The sequence below is a fragment of the Capra hircus genome, chromosome 8 (genome assembly GCF_001704415.2).
Source record: "Capra hircus breed San Clemente chromosome 8, ASM170441v1, whole genome shotgun sequence".
NCBI lineage: Eukaryota > Metazoa > Chordata > Mammalia > Artiodactyla > Bovidae > Capra > Capra hircus.
This window is the reverse complement of record NC_030815.1, coordinates 5,251,617-5,276,242: the sequence shown is the minus strand read 5'-3', so window position 1 is coordinate 5,276,242 and position 24,626 is coordinate 5,251,617. Positions and strand designations below refer to the sequence as shown.

The 24,626-nt window shown below is 41.9% G+C and overlaps 1 protein-coding gene across 1 annotated transcript in view; it reads right to left on the bottom strand.

The window, feature by feature from the left end:
• Nucleotides 1-24,626, bottom strand: part of GALNTL6 (polypeptide N-acetylgalactosaminyltransferase-like 6) — a 1,585,403-nt gene that overhangs the window by 157,235 nt on the left and 1,403,542 nt on the right. The window lies entirely within an intron of this gene.

Genomic DNA, 24,626 nt, shown 5'->3' with positions numbered 1-24,626 from the left:
CGATTCATGGGGTCGCAAAGAGCTGGACATGACTGAGCGACTGAACTGAACTGAAAGGCTTTGGAATTATAGTTGCTATTCATTTACTACTCATTAATCAAGTGTCTACTTGTATCTGACTACTAAGGTGTACCATAACTTAAACCTGGATTAAGCCCCACTAAGTCAAGTTTTTGCCTTTGGGAGTCAGAAAGACTTTGGCCCCAAATTCTGCAAATGCCATTGGGACCAAATGTCGCTTTGATTCTAGAGAGGGAGCTTCTGAATATTATCAGCAGTGCTGGGCTTTGGGGCTTCCTGAGCAAACAGCATTTATCTTGATGGTATAACCCCAGTTTATCTGGATGAAATAGCGCAGTGCTGGCATTTTCATGGAATGGGTCACTGGACCCAGATGAAGAAAAATGGCAGTTATTGAGCCCTCGTGTACCAGTCTTTCCTCTGGGACAGCCGTTTTGTCCTTGTCCTTGATAGAGATATCTGAAACCCTCGAGTCTAATGAATTTTCTTCTCTGTCTGGTTATGTTCCCTTGTCAGCAATGGCAAACTTGAAGAAATACTGTAAAGGTTATCAAAGGTTAATAGTTTCTCAACATGGTTTTATTTTTTTTTTTCTTCCCTAGGCAGATAACAACCCCCAAGTCCTTTCAGGGAAAGAGATTCAATAATAAGACTATAACTACAATAGAGACACTGGTGGATATTCTTCCACTGATAATCTGCCTTTATCTAAGAGTTTTATTTTATTTCTGTCAGTACTCATCTCCTTCCAAAATTATTTGCAATATTTTAAAATAAAGGGCACAATACAATACAGTTAGAATAGAAACAGAACACCAAAGACCACATAGAGGATAAAAAAGGACATAAATTATCTGAAAACCCACTCCGACAGAAGATGAGATAGTTAGATGGCGCCATCAACTCAATGGACATGAGTTTGAGCAAACTCCGGGAGACAGTGAAGGACAGGGAAGCCTGGCATGCTGCAGTCCATGGGGTTGCGAAGAGCTGGACGTGACTGAATGACAAACCCAATCTGATATATTTGCAGCTTTAAGATTTCTAATAGATTAAAGTAAGTTTTCTTTTAGTCTCTGAAAGTATTGTTGATCAACATTTTCCCATTAGCCCTACAAAGTAAATAGATGAATTGGATATGTTTTAAAACTGGAACAGATTCTTTACCACTAAGCCATCTGGGAAGCCCAGAGAATATAGTATTGCAGTGTTTATTGAAAAGCAATCTGCGTATAAGTGGACCTGCATAGTTCAAGCCCATGTTGTACAAGGGGCAACTATATTCCTACGTAACTGTAGAAGTCACCTATAAAACGCACTAGTGGGTTGAGTACAATACTAGTGATTCAAGTCTCATAACATCATCTGGTTTTAACTGCTATGTTTCAGTAACAACTTTAGGCAACCTTTAGCTCATAAATGGGCTTCTCCGGTGGCTCAGATGGGGAAGAATTTGCCTGCAATGGAGGTCAATCCCTGGGTTGGGAATATTCCCTGGAGAAGGGAATGGTTACTCATTCTAGTATTCTGGCCTAGAGAATTCCATGGACAGATGAGCCAGGTTAACTACAGTCCATGGGGTCACAAAGATAATTTAGGAAAATCTTCCCTTCATTTATAAGCACTAGAGTAAAATAGAGCTTGTTTTATATGCAATATTTATTAGTTTTTCCTAGTTTCCAGAGTACCTCTCTATAAAACATCTGGCTGTTTGATACACATGCTATGATATACCTCCACACAACTTTTTCCTTTTAAACAGAGAACCGACTTTTTGAATCACAGAAGTTGTTTTTCTTTCTTTCTTTCTTTCTTTTTTTTAAGGCTGGGGAATTTAACATGGGTAAAAATGCTTTCAATGCTTTCAGGCTTCCCTGGTGGCTCGGCAGTAAAGAATCCACCTGCCAATCAATGCAGGAGATGAAGGATACTCAGGTTTGATCCCTGCATCTGGAAGATCCCCTGGAGAAGGGAATGGCAGCCCACTCTAGTATTTTTTCCTGGAGAATCTGTTGGTCAGGGGAGCGCGGCAAACTACAGTCCATGGGGTGCAAAGAACTGGACATGAATTAGCAACTAAACAAAACCAGAAATGCTTTTACACTATGAAATAAAGATCAACAAGGTCCAGCTGTAGTCGATCACTGAGGAGTTTCATCACAGTGTATTTGAAAGCGATTAGATAAGATCAACAGTTTTGGGTCATTCTTCTTCTTCTAGATTTTCTTAGAAAAAGTTGTACAGTTTCATAGTTCTGGAACAAAAGTAAAGCATGACTGCTGTTTTTACTTAGTATAATATGGTTCAGATCATGAGCATTTGAGTAAGAGGTGGGCTCTGACCTCTTATTGCTTACAGTCTTATCAGTGAACGATACGTGTGAATAAAAACTTGCACACAAATGTTGGACAGAATGTACATACTGTTAAAGACAGAATGAACTCTGTGACATGTAAACCTGGATGATTTCAAAGTACGCCTCTCAAGGTAACAATAACCTTTCATTGCCTTTATGATCACAGTTTTATCTATTCATGGTATTTAATGACAATAAAAATAACTTGTGTTGTCGCTGTGTCCAACTCTTTTCATCCCCATGAACTATAGCCGGCCAGGCTCCTCTGTCCATGGGATTCTCCAGGCAAGAATGCTGGAGTGGGTTGCCATGCCCTCCTCCAGGGGATCTTTCCAACCCAGGGATCAAACCCATGTCTCCTGTGTCTTCTGCATTGGAAGTATGATTCTTTACCACTGAACCACCTGGAAAGCCCTAAAAATAACTGATAAAACTTACTCAATAATTCTAGTCTCAGATACTGTTCTGATTGCCTTCCATGTTTTATGTTACTTAATTCTCATAATAACCCCATGAGGAAAACAAAGCACAGGGCAGTTTATGGTAAGGAAGGGGCCTGGGAATCACATGCAGGTTTGGCTTGTGTCTGAAGTCTTTTCTTAACACCTCTGCTACACAAAGATGGCAGAACTTAAACCCATCAATGAAGAATCGCTCATGTATATGTGCAGACTCATCAAACTGTACATATTAAGTTTGCAGTTACTCAATAAAGCTGTTAGAAAAATCATTTTAGAGCTTCCCTGGTGGCTCACTGCTAAACGACCTGCCTGCCAATGCAGGAGACAGTGGTTCGATCCCTGGTCTGGGAAGATCCCACATGCGGCAAAGCAACTAAACTCATGTGCCACAACTCCTGAGCCTGTGCCTTAGGGCCCAGGAGCCTCAACTACTGAGCCCTAGAGCCTGTGCTCTGCATCCAGAGGAGTCACTGCAATGAGAAGCCCGCTTAGCCTGCAGCTCGAGAGCAGCCCCTGCTCGCCACAGCTAGAGGAAAGCCTGTGCACCAGTGGAGACCCAGCACAGTCGACTTAAATTAATTTAAAAAGACGTTTTGAACAATTTAAAAAATTAAAAGAGGAAAAACCTAGTTAGACTTGTTCAGATATCTTGTTTTCATGGACCACTCCCCTGAGAGACCCAGCAGCTATTTTGAAGCCAAAGCACTCAGAATTCCTTGGTCTATCCTTCCTTGCTGATGTGGGCAGATCATGTGGGTAATTCAGGACTTGTGTGATTTTATTTTCAACCTCAAGTGTTCAGATAGCTGTCACAAAAAGCCCAGACCCTTCTATGCTGCGTCAAACAGGCCATGGAGAAGTCATTTCTTTTCAGCAGATGTCACCGCATCTCCTGTTTTCCTCTTTGCACATTCCTTCAGCTTTGTCTTAATAAAAAAAAATTAAAAGCTTCCAGTATATTCTTTCTCTTGCCAAGCTGCAATTTGAAAAAGCAGCAGACAAAACGTAGTTCTGTAGATTTGTCTCTGTTCTCTCTTTAACTTCTAAGATCCGCTCAGCCCAGTACCTCAGGATAACTCATGTGAGGCTCAGATGAGTGGTGAGCCTAATCTGTTATTATAAATAGCTTTGATCTCAATAAGAAACAATCAAAATAATAATGCCTAAGGTATCAATACTGCAGCTCTCTAGGGTCCTGCCTCACCCAGGAGATGGGTTGACAAGCTTTCCGGTAAAATGTCTATATCCGGCTCCACAGAGAAAATACCACACAGGCTGCACCGTTTCTGTCTTCTCTACTGCGGGAGGAAGTTACTAGAAAATCTCACACCACCTTTACCTCAGCTCAGCATAAAAACCCTTGGCAATTATTGTTTGTAGACTTTTTGATGATGATCATTCTGACTGGGGTGAAGGGATACCTCATTGTAGTTTTGATTTGCATTTCTCCAGTAATGAGCAATGTCGAACGTCTTTTCATGTGTTTATTAGCCATCTGTATGCCTTATTTGGATAAATGTCTGTTTAGGTCTTCTGTGCACTTAAAAATTAATTTGTTTTTTATTGAAGGATAATTGCTTTATAGAATTGTGCTGTTTTCTGCCAAACCTCAACATGAATCAGCCATAGGTATATATATATCCCCTCCCTTTTGAACCTCCCTCCCATCCCCCTCCCCATCCCACCCCTTCAGGTTGATCCAGAGCCCCTGTTGAGTTTCCTGAGCCATACAGCAAATTCCTGTTGGCTATCTATTTTACATATGGTAATGTAAGTTTCCATGTTACTCTTTTCATACATCTCACCTTCTCCTCCCCTCTCTGCATGTCCATAAGTCTGTTCCCTATGCCTGTTTCTCCATTGCTGCCTTGTAAATAAATTCTTCAGTACCATTTTCCTAGATTCCATATATATGTGTTAGAATATGGTATTGATCTTTCTCTTTCTGACTCACTTCACTCTGTATAATAGGTTCTACATTCATCCACCTCGTTGCTGCTGCTGCTGCTAAGTCGCTTCAGTCGTGTCCGACTCTGCGACCCCATAGAGGGCAGCCCATCAGGCTGCCCCATCCCTGGGATTCTCCAGGCAAGAACCCTGGAGTGGGTTGCCAGTTTCTTCTCCAATGCATGAAAGTGAAAAGTGAAAGTGAAGTTGCTCAGTCGTGTCCGACTCTTAGCAACCCCATGGACTGCAACCCACCAGGCTCCTCTGTCCGTGGGATTTTCCAGGCAACAGTACTGAAGTAGGGTGCCATTGCCTTCTCCACATTAGAACTGACTCAAATACATTCCTTTTTATGGCTGTGTATATATACCACAACTTCTTTATCTTTTCATCTGTCGATGGACATCTAGGTGGCTTCCATGTTCTAGCTATTGTTAATAGTGCTACAGTGAACAATGGGATACATGTGTCTCTTTCAGTTTTGGTTTCCTCAGGGTATATGCCTAGGAGTGGCATTGCTGGGTCACATGGTGGTTTTATTCCTAGTTTTTTAAGGAATCTCCATACTGTCTTCTATAGTGGCTGTATTAGTTTACTTTCCCACCAACAGTGCAAGAGTGTTCCCTTTTCTCCACACCCTTTCCAGCATTTATTGTTTGTAGACTTGTTGATGAGAGCCATTCTGACTGTTGTGAGGTGACACCTCATTGTAGTTTTGATTTGCATTTCTCTAACAAGGAGTGATGCTGAACATCTTTTCATTCGTTTGTTAGCCATCTGTTTGTCTTCTTTGGAGAAATGTCTGTTGAGGTCTTTTCCCCACTTTTTGATTGGGTTGTTTGTTTTTCTGGTATTGAGTTGTATGAGCTGCTTGTATATTTTGGAAATTAATCCTTTGTCAGTTGTTTCATTTGCTATTATTTTCTCCCATTCTGAAGCTTTTCACCTTGCTCATAGTTTCCTTTGCTGTGCAAAAGCTTTTAAGTTTAATCAGGTCCCACTTGTATACTTTTGTTTTTATTTCCGTTACTCTAGAAAGTGAGTCATAGAGGATCTTGCTTTGATTTATGTCATCGAGTGTTCTGCCTATGTTTTCCTCTAAGAGTTTTCTAGTTTCTGGCCTTACATTTAGGTCTTTAATCCATTTTGAGTTCATCTTTGTATATGGTGTTAAGAAGTGTTCTAATTCCGTTCTTTTACATGTAGTTGTCCATTTTCCAAGCACCATTTATTGAAGAGGCTGTCTTTGTCCCATTGTATATTCTTGCCTCCTTTGTCAAAAATAAGGTACCCATAGATGCCTGTGGCTTTCTATCTTGTTCCATTGGTCTATATTTCTGTTTTTGTGCTGGTACCATACTGTCTTGATGACTGTAGCATTGTGGTATAACGTGAAGTCAGGAAGCTTGATTCCTCCAGCTCCATTCTTCTTTCTCAAGACTGCTTTGGCTAATCCGGGTCTTTTGTGTTTCCATATGAATTGTGAAATTTTTTGTTCTGTGAAAAATGCCCTTGATAATTTGATAGGGATTGCACTGAATCTGTAGATTGCATTTAGTAGTATAGTCATTTTCACAATATTGATTCTTCCTACCCAGGAACATGCAATATCTCTCCATTTGTTTATGTCATCTTTGATTTCTTTTCATTAGTGCCTTATAATTTTCTGTGTACAGTTCTTTTGTCTCCTTAGGTAAGTTTATTTAATTCTTTTTCTTGCAATGGTGAATGGGATTAATTCCTTAATTTCTCTTTCTGATTTTTCATTGTTAGTATATAGAAATGCAAGTGATTTCTGTGTATTGATTTTGTACCCTGCAACTTCGCTGAATTCACTGATTAGCTCTAGTAGTTTTTTGATACTATCTTTAGGGTTTCCTATGTACAATATCATGTCATCTGCAAACAGTGGGGGCTTTACTTCTTCTTTTCTGATCTGGATTCCTTTTATTTCTTTTTCTTTGATTGCTGTGGCTAGGACTTCCAGAACTATGTTGGATAATAGTGGCAAAAGAGGACACTCTTGTCTTGTTTCTGATCTTAGGGGGGAATGCTTTCAGTTTTTCATCATTGAGAATAGTGTTTGTCATAGGCTTATCATATATGGCCTTTACTATGTTGAGGCAGGTTCTTTCTATGCCCATTTTTTGAAGAGTTTTAATCATAAATAGGTGCTGAATTTTGTCAAAGGCTTTTTCTGCATCTGTTGAGATGATCATATGGTTTTTATCTTCAGTTTGTTAATATGGTGTATCACATTGATTGATTTCTGTATAGTGAAGAATCCTTGCATCCCTGGAATAAACCCAACTTTATCATGGTGTATGAGCTTTTTGATGTGTTGCTGAATTCTGTTTGCTAAAATTTTATTGAGGATTTTTGCATATACGTTCATCAGTGACATAGGCCTATAGTTTTCTTTTTTTGTGTTGTCTTTATCTGGTTTTGGTATCAGGGTGATGGTGGCCTCATGGAATAAGTTTGGAAGTGTTCCTTCCTATGGAATTTTTGGAAAGAGTTTTAAAAAGATAGGCATTAGCTTTTCTCTAAATGTTTAATAGAATTCTCTTGTGAAGTCATCTGGTCCTGGGCTTTTGTTTTTTGGGAGGTTTTTGATCACAGCTTCAATTTCAGTGCTTGTAATTGGGTTGTTCATAATTTCTATTTCTTCCTGGTTCAGTCTTGGAAGATTGAACTTTTCTAAGAATCTGTCCATTTCTTCCAGGTTATCCATTTTATTGCCATACAGTTGTTCATAGTAGTCTCTTATAATCCTTTGTATTTCTGCATTGTCAGTTGTAACCTCTCCTTTTTCATTTCTAATTTTGTTGATTTGATTCTTCTCTCTTTTTTTCTTGGTGAGTCTGGCTAAGGGTTTGTCAATTTTGTTTATCTTCTCAAAGAAACGGCTTTTAGTTTTATTAATCTTTGCTATTGTTACTTTCGTTTCTTTTCATTTATTTCCGCTTGGATCTTTATGATTTCTTTCCTTACACTATTTTTTTTTTCTCTTTCCTTTTCCAGTTGCTTTAGGTGTAAATTTAGGTTGTGGATTCGATGTTTATCTTGTTTCTTGAGGTAGGATTGTATTGCTATAAGCTTCCCTCTTAGAACTGCTTTTGCTGCATCCCATAGGTTTTGAGTTGTGTTTTTGTTGTCATTTGTTTCTAGAAAATTTTTTATTTTCCTTTTGATTTCTTCAGTAACCTGTTATTTAGAAACATGTTGTTTAATCTCCATGTGTTTGTGTTTCTTACAGTTTTTTTTCTTGTAATTATATCTAGTCTCATAGCATTGTGCTCAGAGAAGATGCTTGATACAATTTCAATTTTCTTAAATTTACTGAGGTTTGATTTGTGACTCAAGATGTGGTCTAGCCTGGAGAATGTTCCATGTGCACTTGAGAAGAAGGTGTATTCTTCTGCATTTGTATGGAATATCCTGAAGATATCAATGAGATACATCTCATCTAATGTATCATTTAAGACTTGTGTTTCCTTATTAATTTTCTCTTTTGATGATCTGTCCATGGGTGTGAGTGGGGCGTTAAAGTCTCCTTCTATTATTGTGTTGCTGTCAGTTTCTCCTTTTACATCTGTTAGTGCTTGTCTTATGTATTGAGGTGCTCCTATGTCGGGTGCATAGATATTTACAGTTGTTATGTCTTCCTCTTGGATTGATCCCTTGATCTTTATGTAGTATCCTTCCTTATCTCTTGTAATCTTTATTTTAAGGTCTATTTTGCCTGATATTAGGATTGCTACTCCAGCTTTCTTTTGCTTCCCATTTGCATGGAATATATTTTTCCATCCTCTCAGTATATAAGTGTCTTGATGTCTGAAGTGACTTTCTTGTAGACAGCATATATATGGGTCTTGTTTTTGTATTCATTCAGCCAGTCTGTGTCTTTTGGTTGGAGTATTTAATTCATTTACATTTAAAGTGATTATTGATATATATGTTCCTATTGCCATTTTCTAATTGTTTGGGGTTGATTTTGTAGATCTTTTTTATTCTGTTGTATTTCTTGACTATGTAGTCCCTTTAACATTTGTTGTAAAGCTGCTTTGGTGGTACTGAATTCTCTTTTGCTTGTCTGAAAAGCTTTTTATTTCTCCATCAATTTTGAACGAGATCCTTGCTGGGTACAGTAAACAATCTTGGTTGTAGATTTTTCCCTTTCACTACTTTAAATATATCTTGCCATTCCCTTCTGGCTTGCAGAGTTTCTGCTGAAAGATCAGCTGTTCTGCCCACTTTTTGACTGGGTTGTTTGTTTTTCTGATATGAGCTGCTTGTATATTTTGGAGATTAATCCTTTGTCAGTTGTTTCATTTGCTATTATTTTCTCCCATTCTGAGGGCTTTCTCCCATTCTCTGTCTTTTTACTTTGTTTATAGTTTCCTTTGCTGTGCAAAAGCTTTTAAATTTCATTAGGTCCCATTTGTTTATTTTTGTTTTTATTTCCATTACTCTAAGAGGTGGGTCATAGAGGCTCTTGCACTTTGTCATAGAGTGTTCTGCCTGTGTTTCCTCTAAGAGTTTTAGAATATGGAGAAAAGGGAATCTTCTTGCACTGTTGATGGGAATGCAAATTGATACAGCCACTCTGGAGAAGAGTACGGAGGTTCCTTAAAAAACTAGGAATAAAAGTACCATATAAGCCGGGAATCCCACTACTGGGCATATACCCTGGGGAAACCATAATTGAAACAGATACATGTACCCCAATATTCATTGCATCCCTATTTACAATAGCTAGGATATGAAAGCAATCTAGCAGTACCTACATACAATGGAATATTACTCAGCTATAAAAGGAATGCATTTGTGTAGATTCTAATGAGGTGAATGAACCTTGAGCCTATTACACAAAGTGAAGTAAGTCAGAAAGAGAAAAACAAGTATATTAACACATATATATGGAATCTAGAAAGATGGTACTGAGGAGCCTATTCACAAGGCAGCAGTGGAGATGCAGACATAGAGAACAGACTTGTCAACACAAGCTGGGGCTGAGGGTGGGGGGAAGGAGAGGGGAGGACCAATGGAGAGAGTGGCATGGAAACAAATTATCATATGTAAAATAGATAGCCAGTTGGAACTTACTGTATGATTCAGGGAGCTCAAACTGGTACTCTGTGATAACCTAGAAAGGTGGGATGGGGTGAGAGGTAGGTGAGAGGTTCAAGAGGGAGGGGACATATGTATAACTATGGTTGATTCTTGTTGATGTATGGCAGAAACCAACTCAATATTGTAAAGCAATCATCCTCCAATTAAAAATTAATAAATTAAAAAATAAGAATAAAGAAAACGGGAAGAATGAGGTAGTAGTAAATTTTGGAGGAATTCACAAATATACTAGTATTTGTAAAATATACTATTTTGAAAAACATTTTGAAGAATATTTTGAATATTTTGAAGACTATTTCACTCATTCTTATATTATCATTTTAAGTCGCTGATGGATCTCAAAAGCAAACACTTGAGTGTATTTGATCTCCTTTGTCATGTATACCTATGATTTTCTTTTTAAGCTCTTCATTTAATTATTATTATTATTTTTAAATGATGTTTTTATTCTTTGCCTTTTTATTTTCTTCTCAAACCTGTGCTCATGTCCCTGTAGTGGATCTGCTGCTCTTCTCAGTCACTCAGTCGTGACCAACTCTTTGTGACCCCATGGATGGTAGTAGCCCACCAGGCTCCTCTGTCCATAGGATTCTTCCGTACTGCAGTAGTTGCCATGCCCTCCTCCAGGGGATCTTCCTGACCCAGAGATCGAACCCATATCTCAGTGGATTCTTTACCAGTAGTGCCACCTGGGAAACCCAAAGGTACTCTTACCCCAAGTGGGAACTGAACCCCCAGCCCCTGGCTTAGGAGGCCAGTGCCTGATCCATTAGGCCTCTGGGGCCTCTGCAGTGGATGGTTACCAGTTTTTGGCATTGCAGCATTCATGTCTCTTAATTAGCAAGACCATTATTTCCCTGGGGAACTTCCTCTCCTCTGTTTGGAGTAGAGTTTGGGGAGATGGCATATATTCTCACTTCCCTGCCAGCCCCTTATCTGAAGCTCTTCATGCACTGCCTTGGGATAAAGAGCTAGGGCAGGACATCAGCTCCAAGATCCTGAATCTTGAGCTGGAGTGGAGATAGGTAGTTGTCTTTCTTTCATTATAACAGGAGTCCATCCACCCATCACACGCTCAGTTGTGCCTGACTCTTTGCAACCCTATGGACTGTAACCGCCAGGCTCCTCTGTCCATGGGATTTTCCAGGCAGGAATACTGGAGTGGGTTGCCATTTCTTCCTCCAGGGGATTCCTGACCCAGGGATCAGACCCACGTCTCTTACATCTCCTGCATTGGCAGGCAGACTCTTTCCACTTGAGCTATCAGGGAAGTCCTATTACAGGGCTAGCACCAGCTAAAACTGTGAACATATTCCTCCGCAAGGCTTTCTGGATTTTCCCGTTCCCTGGGTGTGTTCTTTAGCCTTCCTGGGAAGATTTGACCTGGGAAGATTCCCTATATCCTGTCAAATTCTCCTTTTGTTTTAGTTAGTTGAGACTGTTTCTGTTGCTTGCAGCAAAGGAATTCTAGTTGATACAATCCTTGATTGCATTTTCTCTTCCTTTATTGTTATTACTGTTATTTTTTCTGACCATTTCCAACTCATATTTTACCTCTTTCTATTAACGTATTGTCCTTTCTTTTTTAAGTTAACTTATTTATTTTTAATCAGTAGATGATTGCTTTACAATATTGGATTGGTTTCTGCCATACATCACCATGAATCAGCCATAGGTGTACATATGTCACCTCCCTCTTGAACCTCTCTCCCATCTCTCACCCCACCACACCCCTCTAGGTGAGCACCTGATTTGAGCTCCCTGCATCATACAGCAAATTCCCACTGACTATCTACTTTGCATATGGGAAAATCACTGCGGATGGTGACTGCAGCCATGAAATTAAAAGACGCTTACTCCTTGGAAGGAAAGTTATGACCAACCGAGACAGCATATTAAAAAGCAGAGACATTACTTTGCCAACAAAGGTCCGTCTAGTCAAGGCTATGGTTTTTCCAGTGGTCATGTGTGGATGTGAGAGTTGGACTGTGAAGATGGCTGAGCGCCAAAGAATTGATGCTTTTGAACTGTGGTGTTGGAGAAGACTCTTGAGAGTCCCTTGGACTGCAAGGAGATCCAACCAATCCATCCTAAAGGAGATCAGTCCTGGGTGTTCACTGGAAGGACTGATGCTGAAGCTGAAACTCCAATACTTTGGCCACCTCATGCGAAGAGTTGACTCAGTGGAAAAGACCCTGATGCTGGGAGGGATTGGGGGCAGGAGGAGAAGGGGACGACAGAGGATGAGATGGTTGGATGGCATCACCGACTCGATGACATGAGTTTGGGTAAATTCCGGGAGTTGGTGATGGACAGGGAGGCCTGGCATGCTGTGATTTATGGGGTGGCAAGGAGTCAGACACGACTGAGCGACTGAACTGAACTGAACTGAGCTGAATGAATGTTTCAATATTACCCTTTCTTAACACTTGGGGTTTGTAGCTTTTTCCCCCTCAAAAGATAATACTTCTTTGATTTCACTGAGATAGGTTTGTTCATTTTTGATCTCCTTCGTGAGTGTCATTTTGTGTCTCTACGTAGCTCTTTCATTTGCCTTTGTGAATGATTTTCCTTGCCTCATCTAGCACTGGTCACAGTCAGGTTGCTCATCAGGTTGTCTGGTTGTTCATCTGGGGAGGGGGTCATTCTTGTGAGGATACTGGCAATGAAGGGGAGGCCCCTGGAGTGGCAGGGGCAGCAGGTAGGTCAGATTTGGGTCAGCTTCCTGAGCTTTGTCTCGTTAGCATGCGCAGGTGGATCATTTACCGCTGAGCCACCAGGGAAGCCCCTCAGTGTTGTTGTTGTCCAGTCTCTTAAGTCGTGTCTGACTCTCTGTGACCCCATGAACTGCAGCATGCCAGGCTTCCCTGTCCTTCACTATCTCCTGGAATTTACTCAAACTCATGTCCATTGAGTTGGTGATGCCACCTAAGCATCTCATCCTCTGTCACCCCCTTCCCCTTCTTCCCTCAGTCTTTCCCAGGATCAGGGTTTTTTGCAATAAGGTGGCTCTTTGCATCAAGTGGCCAAAGTATGGAGCTTTAGCATCAGTCCTTCCAGTGCATATTCAGGACTGATTTCCTTTAGGATTGACTGGTTGGATCTCCTTGCAGTCCAAGGGACTCTCAGTAGTCTTCTCTAGCACCACAGTTCAAAAGCATCAATTCTTTGGTGCTCAGCCTTCTTTATGGTCCAGCTCTCACATCTGTGCATGACTACTGGAGAAACCTTAGCTTTGACTATAAGGACCTTTGTCAGCAAAGTGAAATCTCTGCTTTTTTAATATGCTGTCTGAGTTTGTCATAGCTTTTCTTGCAAGGAGCCAGAATCTTTTAATTTCATGGCAGCAGTCACCGTCCACACTCAGCTGATAGTTGACACAAAATGACAACCCTTGCTTGACTCAGTAGCTTCTGTGGAGGTTATGAAATGGCTTTGTAAAGAGGACTGGGTCTGTGCCTCCAGTCTCTCTCCCTTGGTTGATTTCAGTAGCCTCCTAACTGGTTTCCCAAGTGCTTTCCCACCCCTGCTGCTTCTTGTCCACATGGCAGCCAGAGAACCTCCTGGAATGTCCCAGAAAGTCCACAAGGCTCACCCTATCCTGGCCACAGCCCACTCTCTGATTCCATCTGCTACCACCACCCTCTTCTCCTCCATCCTTCTGTTGCAGCCCCCTGGCCTCTGCTGCCCCTACGATACCCAGATCTACTCCAGCCCAGCCTGAGGAGTTCCCTCTCTGCAGGTTTTCCTCAAATGATATCGAAAACACCTGTCCAGGCCCTTTGCCTGTCCTGTCCACCCCTTCCTTGCTCTACATCTCACCATCAGACTTAAATTCCTTGCTATATTGTATGTACTTTCTTGGATGGCTCCCTACTCCAATATGAATTCCGGGAGAGTGGATGCATTGCCAGTTCATTTATTTATTTATTTATTTATTCATTCATTCATTCCTGTGCCCTGGCTCTGAGCATGATGCTGAGGTCGGCACACAATGCATATTTGCTGAATGAATATTAGATGACTGATTCTTAGTGAAGTCTTCCTTGGCAGCTTAAGCGGTAAAGAATCTGCCTGCAATGCAGGAGTCAGTGCAAGAGATGTGGGTTTGATGCCTCTGGAAGATCGCCTGGAGCAGGGTGTGGCAACCCACTCCAGTGTTCTTGCCTGGAGAATCCCAGGGACAGAGGAGCCTGGCAGGGTCGTAAAGAGTCGGACACGACTGAAGAAGCTTAGCATGCATGCGCACACTTAGTGAAAGCAGCAGTTTACAGTTTTTTTTTTCTTCAGAAGAGGCACCTGGCTAAAGGGAATGCCACCTCTTTTCCATCACACTTTTTGCTGAGCCATTCAAAGATGCATTTGAGGAAATTATATCTAGATAATAGAATTTTCATAAAGTGCAACTCTAAAGATACTTTTCAAGGACATGGAGATTGTCCCAGCTTAGAAGTCTTCAGGAGGGAGGTAGAAATTCAGTGAATTCCATTCTTTTTTATTTTCAAAGAACTGCCTGCCGAGCAATTGGCGAATACATCACCAGTGATTAGTCTACAGTTACATCCAGCCCACCCCCACCAAAGGCAGAGGACACACAGGGAAGGGCCATTTCCTTCCTTCAAGTCAAGACTTGCAGAATTTGAGACTTCCCTGCAAGTCCAGCGGTTAAGACTTCACCTTCTAATGCAGGAGGTGATGGTTCAATCCCTGGTTGAGGAGCTATGATCCCACAAGGCTAATGGCCAAGAAACCAAAACATAAAACAGAGATAATGTAACAAGTTCAATAAAGACTTTAAGAATGGGCCATATCAAAAAACAAAAATAAAAGTCTTGTTGAATTAGAGATTATTTTCATACTTAGGGTCATGAGTAGAACTTAAATCAGAGAATTGCTTTTATCTCATCCATTAAAGCTCATTGGATTGGAAAAGCATTTTCTAAAAGCTTAGAGAACTACAGCTCTAAACTCACTCATCCTTTCCAATGTTCAGGTCCCACTTAGGCATCTCACTGAAATGTCTCCAATAAAATTGTCTCATAAGGAGCAGAAATGAGCTTTCGTATGGTTTTTGGATAGCCTGAAAGTGCCCATTCGCTCTTTCAGCTCTATTCAACTGTCTCTTTCCTTCAGATAAATCCTTTCAAATTCTTGTGCCTTGCACATATATATTGCTATAATAGACATTTTCTTCAGGATTGCGCCAACGTGTCTCACTGTGATGGTGATTTAAACAGACGGGGTCTTACACTTTGCTAAGTGAACAAAACGTGCGGCTATTGATGTGGTTTGTGTGCAGCCAAAAGGCTGGGGGTGGGGCCACTTACTTTGCCTTGAACAGACCACCAGGATTATTCTTAAAGGCCTCACCCCCTACTTCTCTCCTCTGGACGCACACTGCCCGAATTCTGGCTTCAGGGGAAAGAGAATAAAAGGTAATTATAATATTTCATTTACTTCCCGCCTATGGAGGATTCACAGGGAAGGGCGATGCAATTACATGGAGGCAGTGGTGAAGGCTGAAGCCACTGGGGCTGCCTGTCTCTGCTCCATAAAGCAGGTCATCCTGTTACCGCCAGACAGTAATTTCCAGAAAATCCTGTAATTAGGTTGTGAAACGGTAGCAAATAGGATGAACCGAAGAGGCAGATGTGTGGCCCAAAGTAATTTGGCTTCTCCTAAAAGGCGTCGCAACCCACCTCCTTCCTATTTATTACAGCCCCACAATATACCATGTTACGCTATACTGGAGGGTGATGGGAGGCAGGCACTTAACTGTAATGAAATTAGATTCCCCTTCACCTGCACCAGAGGCACACTGACATCTTCTTGTAAAAGCTATGCAAGTGGTTTCTCAAAAATAGACATGACAGGAAAACATGGGAATGTACTTCACCATAAAGAGTAAAAGAGCTCAAGGCTGATGAGGCTGCACAGTTACTGTCCCTCTGAACCACCTGCTCCTGGTTTGAAGCTGTCGTCAAGCCAGGCAGATAGAGGAGGATAAACAACAGTCAATGTACCATCATGTTTTTTTTTTTCAACAATTAAATGTATATTTTGTTTCTTATAGCATCCATATCCATGTTTAAATACAGGCTTAAATACAGGTATGTATTCAGTCGTAGCATTTCCATTTCCCAAAGTGTGTTTCCTTCTAGGAAGTGGTTCTAAAAGCTTAATGGCCTCTAGAATCATCTGGTGCTGGAGAAAGTGGCAGATCTCAAGGCCCCACTGGGGAGCTTCTGATGCAGGATCTGAGGGTTGGGGTTGGGACCAAAGCCTTTTCCTAAGCATTTTCCTAGATTTTATTGTATTTACCTTTTGGCTGTGCTAGGTCTTCGTTGCTGTGCAGGCTTTCTCTGCTTGTGGCGTGGGTGAGTGTGTTCTCAGTTGCTCTGTCGTGTCCGACTCTTTGTGACCCTATGGACTGGAGCCCGCCTGGCTCCTCTGTCCATGGGATTTTCCAGGCAAGAATACTGGAGTGGGTTGCCATTTCCTCCTCCAGCACCTTCATGTTTTGTCTACAAAGATCATTTTCCTGTTTCTAGATGATGAACAGCAACAAAGAATATGGTCCCGTCTTAAAATGATGGTCCCGACTTCTGCTGTTTTGTTGAATTTGCATCGTCATTTTCTGTTTGCTTTAGAAGGATGCATGTAGAAGGCAAAAAAGTAAGAAGATTGGAAAATAAGCACCTGTGTGATCCTAAAGGAAATAAACCCTGAATATTTATTGGAAGGACTGATGCTGCCACCTGATGTGAAGAGCAGACTCATTGGAAAAGTCCCTGGAAAAGATTGAGGGCAGGAGGAGCAGGGGATGACAGAAGATGAGATGGTTGAATGACATCACCGACTCAATGGACATGAGTCTGAGCAAACTCTGGGAGATAGTGAAGGACAGGGAAGCCTGGCATGCTGCAGTCCATGGGATTGCCAAGAGTCAGACACAACTCAGTGATGAACAACAACAAATTTAATATTTTAAACAAGTTGAAAGCTTACCAGGATGTATGATCTAATGTTTTTATATTGAAAGAGTTGGTTCTCACTCCATTCTGTCTTCCTGTTTTATCAGACTGATCTGTTTGGCACTTTGGAACTGAATCTGATTTTCAGATGTGAGCTGGTCCAATCCCTCATTGAATAAAGCAGCAAGGTCAGGGATCATCAAGTAGTCAGAGAAGCAATCTTACGTAATCATTTACCTAAGATTCAGCTGTGAAGACTAATACCTTGATTAGACGTTGATGAAAAGTGGGGATAACAAGGCAACCCATGACACAGCTTTCAATCAGGGATGCCAAGGACAGTATTGTGTTAGGAACTTCAGCCCCTGGAGAGAGAGAGATCCACTGTCCTTGATGAGTGGGCTGCACAGAGCTTAGTGCAGTGTCCCTGGGAAGGAACACTCGCCAGGACGTGGACCACCAGACACTGAGGTGGAAAGCATGCCGACAGTTCTGATGGCCCTGCAGACAGAGGGGAGTTTGCTGCAAACGAAGAAGCATGCCCCTCTCGGGAAGAAGAGAAGCCCATCAGCAGGGACACAGAAGCTTACTCACTGGAGCTGCAGGGCTCCGCAAGAGGCAGGGACTTCAGGGAACCAGAGCTGCAGGAAAATGGAAAGATAGGGGTAGAGGAAACTCAGGGATGTTGGTAGAAATTGCATGAGTAACTGGTGGTGTGGGCTTCCCTGGTGCTTCAGCAGGAAAGAATCTGCCTGTTATACAGGAGATGCAGTTTCGACCCCTGAGTCAGGACGACCTGGAGAAGGAAATGGCAACCCACTCCAGTATTCTTGCCTGGGAAATCCCATGGATAGAGGAGCCTGGCAGGCTACAGTACATGGGGCTGCCAAGAGTTGGACACCACTTTGCGACTAAGCAACAACTAGTGATGAAATGTCTTCTTTTAAAAAGCAAATACCCCAAGGTGTTGAAAACCCTTGAGAGCGATTTATAATTAGTATTCAGAGACCCTTAGGAAGTAGCCCAAGGTTAAATGGTAGGACTGAGGAAACAGGAACTCTGATTCCAGTTAGAACAAGGTACTGCTTTCTTAAGCTGTGGCCATGTTTGTAGTTGTCTCACACCTTTTCCTATACCTCACATTATTTGAACTATGATTTACATTTTGTTTCCTTTACATGTTAAATTTTAATTGATCTTCATCTTAAGCAAAACTATTCTTAACATCGTTAATGTATTTTTTCTAATACAAGTTATAATAAATGCAAAATATTAACATTAAAAATAAGAGTGAGAATCTCTATCACTTAGACAATCCATGAAATGTGAACCATATTTTAAGAAAACCATTTGTAACATCAGCCTCTATGTGTCTTTTTTTAAATTCTTTTCTTTTCTGAAAGTCTTCAGAATCTTAGCTGGCTTTCCACATGCGTAATCATGCCCTCTTCACATTTTCTCTTCTGCTTTCTGTTTGAGATAAAACACAGTTTTGCTCTGATTTAGAACACAGTTTCTTTTAAATCCGCTCTGTAGAAGTGAGTATAGTAAGTCATCCATCTCCTTCAGCATAAAGGCTGGCTAAATTTGCTGGGGCATCTTTCCCAAGATAATTTAATAAATATTATTTTATCACCTACTATTGCAGAGTCTGCGCTGATATTCTGAGAGAGATAAAAGAGACACATGAAATGAGCAGTTCCCATTCTCAAGGAGGTTGCAACTCACTGGGGTGACTCAGAGAGGCAATAGAACCAACTATAATTCAAGGTCATAAAAGATGGACACAGAAAGTGAGAAAACAAGAGTGAGGAGAGGAAAATTCATTCCAACCAGGAAGGCAAGGGGAATTCTTACAGGAGAAAAGGCTGACTTTGGCCTTGAACCCTGGGCCACTTATAAAAGACTTTATAAGTGGCTATAGAACGGGGAAAGTGTGATAGAGATGTTTAGAGTATTTCAATGTGATGAATGTAGGATATAGAAGCAGCCTCTGGTAGGAGAAGGCACATCAAGGGACAAGGATGTACCTATTGGGGTGTTAAAGGCTCTCCTTTAACACCCTTTAACCTACACCATTGACTAAACTTATCATTCATTTTAATTCTTTGGGATTATATTCACTTAATGAAGCCTTTTTGATTTTATGATACTTATAATTACATTCTTTTTAAAAACATTTATTTATTTATCTATTTGACTGCACTAGGTCTTAACTGCAGCATGTGGGATCTTTAGCTGCTGTGTGTGAACTCTTAGTTGGAGCGTAGGGGATCTGGTTCACTGACCAGGGGTTGAATCCAGGCCCCTGCATTGGGAGTATGCAGTGTTAGTTACTGGACCACTGGAAAAGTCCCTGTAACTAAATCCTGTGGGAGACACAAAGATCCAAAAACTATTCTCTGTGTTTAAAGAGCCTGAAAATGCATTTAGAGATATTCAAGGACGCTTAGATGATCCAAGGGTCATGTGAGTGTACACATGAATTGTTGCAGGACCTTAGCTCTCTATAAGGACTGAGGTGAATGGGGGCGGCGTTGTGGAGCTGGAGGCACTTGCTCTTGACTTAAATTAAGACAGAACCAGGAAGTGCACTGAGGAAGACGCAAAGCATTGGGAAGGAATCACCTGGTTGTGTAGGGAAGGGTGACTGACGTATCAGATATAGCCAGTGAACACATTTGGAGAGGAGAATTTGGGTCGCATTATGTAGGTTCTTGAATGCTGGGCTGACACTTTCGAATGACCTTGTCAGAGGTCATAGGAGGTTACTGAGGAAAGAATAAAACAAAAAGATGAAAACAGAGCTGGAGAGGATATCAGAGGTCTTTGGATCTTCTCCCCTTGTTTTGTGAAGAGGACACGGTTCTTTCCCAGTGGTATCTAGGACATTGGGCAGAGTATGCTTTGGAAAGTGGGGCTTCCCAAGTGGCACAGAGGTAAGGAATGTGTCTCCCAGTGCAGGAGACAGGGGTTTGATCCCTGGTTCAGGAAGATCCCCAGGAGGAGGAAATGCAACCTACTCTAGTATTCTACCCTGGGATATCCCATGGACAGAGGAGCATGGCAGCTCTATAGTACATATACACACGCTTTTATATATATTATATATGCACAAATTCCTTTCCCATATGGGCCATTACAGAGTATTGACTATATAGTGCAGACCATGCCTGTGCTATACAGCAGGGCCTTATTAGTTATCTGTTTTATATAAGGTAGCATGTATATGTCAGTCTCAATGTCCCGATTTATCACGCCCTCCGTACCCCCTGGTAACTGTAAGTTTGTGTTCTATATCTATGACTCTATTTTTTTTGGTAAATAAGTTAATTTGTACCCTTTCTTTTTAGTTTCCACATACAAGTGATGTCATATATTTGTCCTCTGTGTCTGATTTACTTCACTCAGGATGGCAATCTCCAGATCCATCTGTGCTGCTGCAGATAGCATGATTTTGCCCTTTTAACGGCTGAGTAATATTCCCTTTGTGAATGCACCACATCTTCTTCACCCATTTCTCCATTGCTGGTTGCTTCCATGTCCTGGCTATTGTAAATAATGCTCTGATGAACAGTGGGGTGCCTGTGTCTTTGAATTATGGTTTTCCTTAGGTATATTCCAGGAGCAGGACTTCTGAACCATGCGGTGATTCAATTTTCACTTTCTCAAGGAACCTCCGTACTGTTTTCCATAGTGTTGTATCAATTTACATTCCCACCAACAGTGTAGGAGAGTTCCCTTTGTTCCACACCCTCCCAACCATGTATTGTTTGTAGATTTTTTTTTTTTTTGATGATGGCCATTCTAACCAGTGTGAGATGATTCCTCAGTGTAGTTTTGATTTGCATTTCTCTAATAATTAGTGATATTGAACGTCTTATCATGTGCTTCTGGATCATAAGTATGTCTTCTTTGAAGAAATGTCTATTTAGGTCTTCTGCCTGTTTTTTGATTGGGTTATTTGTCTTTCTTTTTAATACTGAGCTGAATGAGTTGCTTATATATTTTGGAGATTAATCCCTTGTCAGTTGTTTCATTTGCAAATATTTTCTCCCATTCCGAGGATTGTCTTTTTGTTTTATTTATGGTTTCCTTTGCTGTCCCATATGTTTTTGTGTTTATTTTCACTACTCTAGGAGGTTCTTGATTTCAGTTATCTCAAACACACATCTATATGTAGAGCTGAGCCAAACATAAACTTTCCAAGCCTCTAATTCAGTTGTATTTCCCCGAGGTCAGTTGTTATCATCTCTTCTTGTGAGATGAAGATTGCTGCCATCTGGAGACAGGGTGTCTCCACAGAGATGGCTCAGTTGTGGATGTCTGTCTGTCTGAGTGGCATCTCTCGTTTGTGCTCTCTTCTGGAGCAGATGTCTGGGGACCATCCTCGTGATGGAGAGTCTTACTGGCAGCTGCTCCAAGTAGTGGCTGGTGAAGGAAAAATCCACGGCTGCTGTTGTCTGTGGCGGCGACTGCTCCCAGTCTGCTAGCGGCTTCTGCTGGCATGGAGACCAGGCGGGGGTTTCTCACAGCTCTTTCTTTCGGCAGCTGGAGAAGAAGCCCTGCTCCCCATTCCTTCCTGTGACTCTTGCCTCTCAGAAGGGACCAGGCCAGAGAAGTTTTCAGAATGGACTCAGCTCAGTCCTCTGGAGGAGAAGTTTAAGGAAACTTCAAAATAACCCTCACGGTGTGCCCTGGATGGTGTCATAGTCTCCAGATTCTCTGTAAACCTCCTCGGTCATGCCGGACTGATGCGGGGCAGGACCCTCTGGTCCTTGCCATGCCCCTGCCCCATGCCCTCTGCCCGCCTTTTGTCTGTGGAAAACTTTACTCAAAGAATAAGTTTAATCAGAGAAATGCATAAACAAAGGAAAACAGTCAAAGGAGGCCAAATAACAATAATGTACTCATTAAGCATAGTTAAGGACTGTACCCACAAAAAAAGCTGCCACAATTCTGAGGATTGGCCTCAAAGAAATGGGAATAAATGAGCCCTGGAACAGAAGACTAACTATGCCTGAAACGACCAAGACGACGCTGACCAGACTGGTGAGCAACAAGAAGATGCCTGCCGGAGCTGACTGCTGTTTCTGCATGTGGCCCCCTCTTTCTGTCTACAAAAGCTCTGGCCCACTGGTTGCCAGGGGAGGGAGTTGGGCTTTGGACAGATGTCAGTCCTCCTCTCCACTCCCCTACCCCCACCCCTCTGCAGTGGCCAGCATCTGAAAGAAAGCAAAATTTCCTTTCCACCTACCTGGCCTGCTTGTTGGCGAGCAGCCGGACCCCATACACTCTTTCGGTAACTCCTTCATGACTCAGAATGAGCTCCTGCCCTTGCCAAAGGGCATAGGAAGCCAGCAACTGGTCATTTCTTCTTAGCAGTGAATCCAGTGCTAGTCAGTCGCCCATTTAACATTTTTCTTTCTTTTATTATCGGAATATAATTGCTTTAGAGTGTTGTGTTGGGCTTCCCAGGTGGCAAGAATCTGCCTGCCAATGCAGGAGACCCGGGTTCGATTCCTGGGTCAGGAAGATCCCCTGGTAAACGGAATGGCAACCCACTCCAGTATTCTTGCCTGGGAAATCCCGTGGACAGAGGAGCCTGGCGGGCCGCAGTCCATGGGGTTGCGAAGAGTCGGACACGACTGTACACCGCCACGCCAGTGTTGTGTTAGTTTCTGCTGTACGACGGTGTGAATCAGCCACATGTGTGCATATGTCCCCTCCCTCTTTAGCCTCTCCTCTAACCCCCCACCCCACCCCACCCCACCCCTCTAGGTCCTCACAGAGCACCGAGCTGAGCTCCCTGAGCTATACAGCAGCTTCTCACTAGCTGTCCATTTCGCACGTGTAGTATGTTTATGTCAGTGCCACTTTTCCAGCTCATTCCACCCGTTCTTGCCCCGTGTCCAAAAGTCTGTTCTCTATGTTTGTGTCTCTATTTCTGCCCTGCAAAACAATTTTTTTTTTTTGAGTATTGATTCTAAGCACTACTGGGGCTATGATAATGGCTACAGTATAACTGTCGGAGCTATAATAGTATTTGTATATTGTATTAAAATATTCATATCCACGCCAATATATGGTTATAACTTGTAGCAAGTACGATGAAAGGGAAACACAGGCTACTGTGTAAACAGGAAATGATGGGAAGGGGGACTGAGGTAGGGCAGCCATGGGAGCTGGTGCTAAAGCTCAGATCTGAATGGCTCGCAGACACGTGGTATCTTGTTTAGGAAGTGGAGCAGTGCGACAGAACCAGGGTCCTTCAGGGTCATGCAGACCAGACACAGGTGCTGGGTATGGAGGTGACTTAAAGATATCTCAAGAGAAAAAGCCAAAGGCAGTATAATATATGGGTCTAATCCAAGGAAAGCTAGTCCAAAGAAGAAATGTGAGCCAAGAAATAAATGTGAGTGTCACCTTTATACACATGATAGCCGCTGGACACAATACAATTGCCTAGGGAGAAGGTGAGGGTCCAGTGGATAAAGGGTCTCCCAGCCTCAATGGCTGGTAGAGGAAGAAGCTGGACAATGTGAAAACCCAGTTCCAAGTTCCCCAATCATGTGTTCTCCCTGGAAAGTCTTCCATGATTTGTATGTCTGGAAACTGATTTCTAGAGAGGTGACTGTATTCTTAACCAAAGCGAAGGGATATGAAAAGATACTTGTGTGACATCAAGTTATCATCTTCTTCATTAGAGTGAAAATTCAGCAAGAACAGAGAACATCTCATTTGCGTACCCAGCTCCTAGTACTTAGGATGGTGCCTGACTCACATAGGCACTCAGTGAACATTTGCTGGGAAAAATAATTCCATCACAACCTAAATAATAACATAGCAGTTTAACCAAATGAAGTAGGATTAAGCATCTCAGCAAAGGGAAGTACTTAGAATGACCATAATAAATGTATAGATATACACACATGCACACACACACACACAGGGCAAACTTTTCCTTGTTCACAAAAAAATAGAATACACACAAATTTCTCATTTGTTTATCTACCTGAGCTGGGCAAAATATAAACATAAAATATTTCATTTTTTGAGTGCCATAGAATGGAATATGATGTATTACTAGATCCAATGAGAAAAAAAAGGGAAAACATACTCTTGAGGCCAAGATAGTAGGTGAAAACCCAAATAAACCTGAGAGACTGATTTAGAATAAATTCCTCAAGGGAAATGCAACATCATGTTCGGCTATCAAAATGACAAACCTCTAAAGTAAATTTTGGTTCAAGGTTGCTAGAGGTCAAGTGGCTGCTTTAAAGCTACAGGCAGAAGAAAATGTAATCACTTTCCTACTGCCCTTCAATGCGAATGAGGCAAAAGGGGATTGTGACTTATATTTATGGGAATTTTTTTAGTGCATAGTTATCAGAAACCTCAGCCTGGGAGCAATAGGAAAGAAGGAGACAGAGAGGCAAAGAGAGATGGAGAGAGGGAAAGAAAAAGAGACATTCAGTACACTGTAGGCTAGAAAATAGCCTCATACTCGGGTGATGGTGGCTTCCCTGGGGGCCCAGTGGTGAAGGACCCCCTGCCAGTGCAGGAGGCATGGGTTCATCCCTGGTCTAGAAGATCCGCTGGAGAAGGAACTGGCAACCCACTCCAGTATTCTTGCCTGGGAAATCCCGTGGACAGAGGAGCCTGGTGGGCTACAGTCTGTGCGTTGCTTCAGTCGTGTCCGACTCTTTGTGACCCCATGGACTGTAGCCC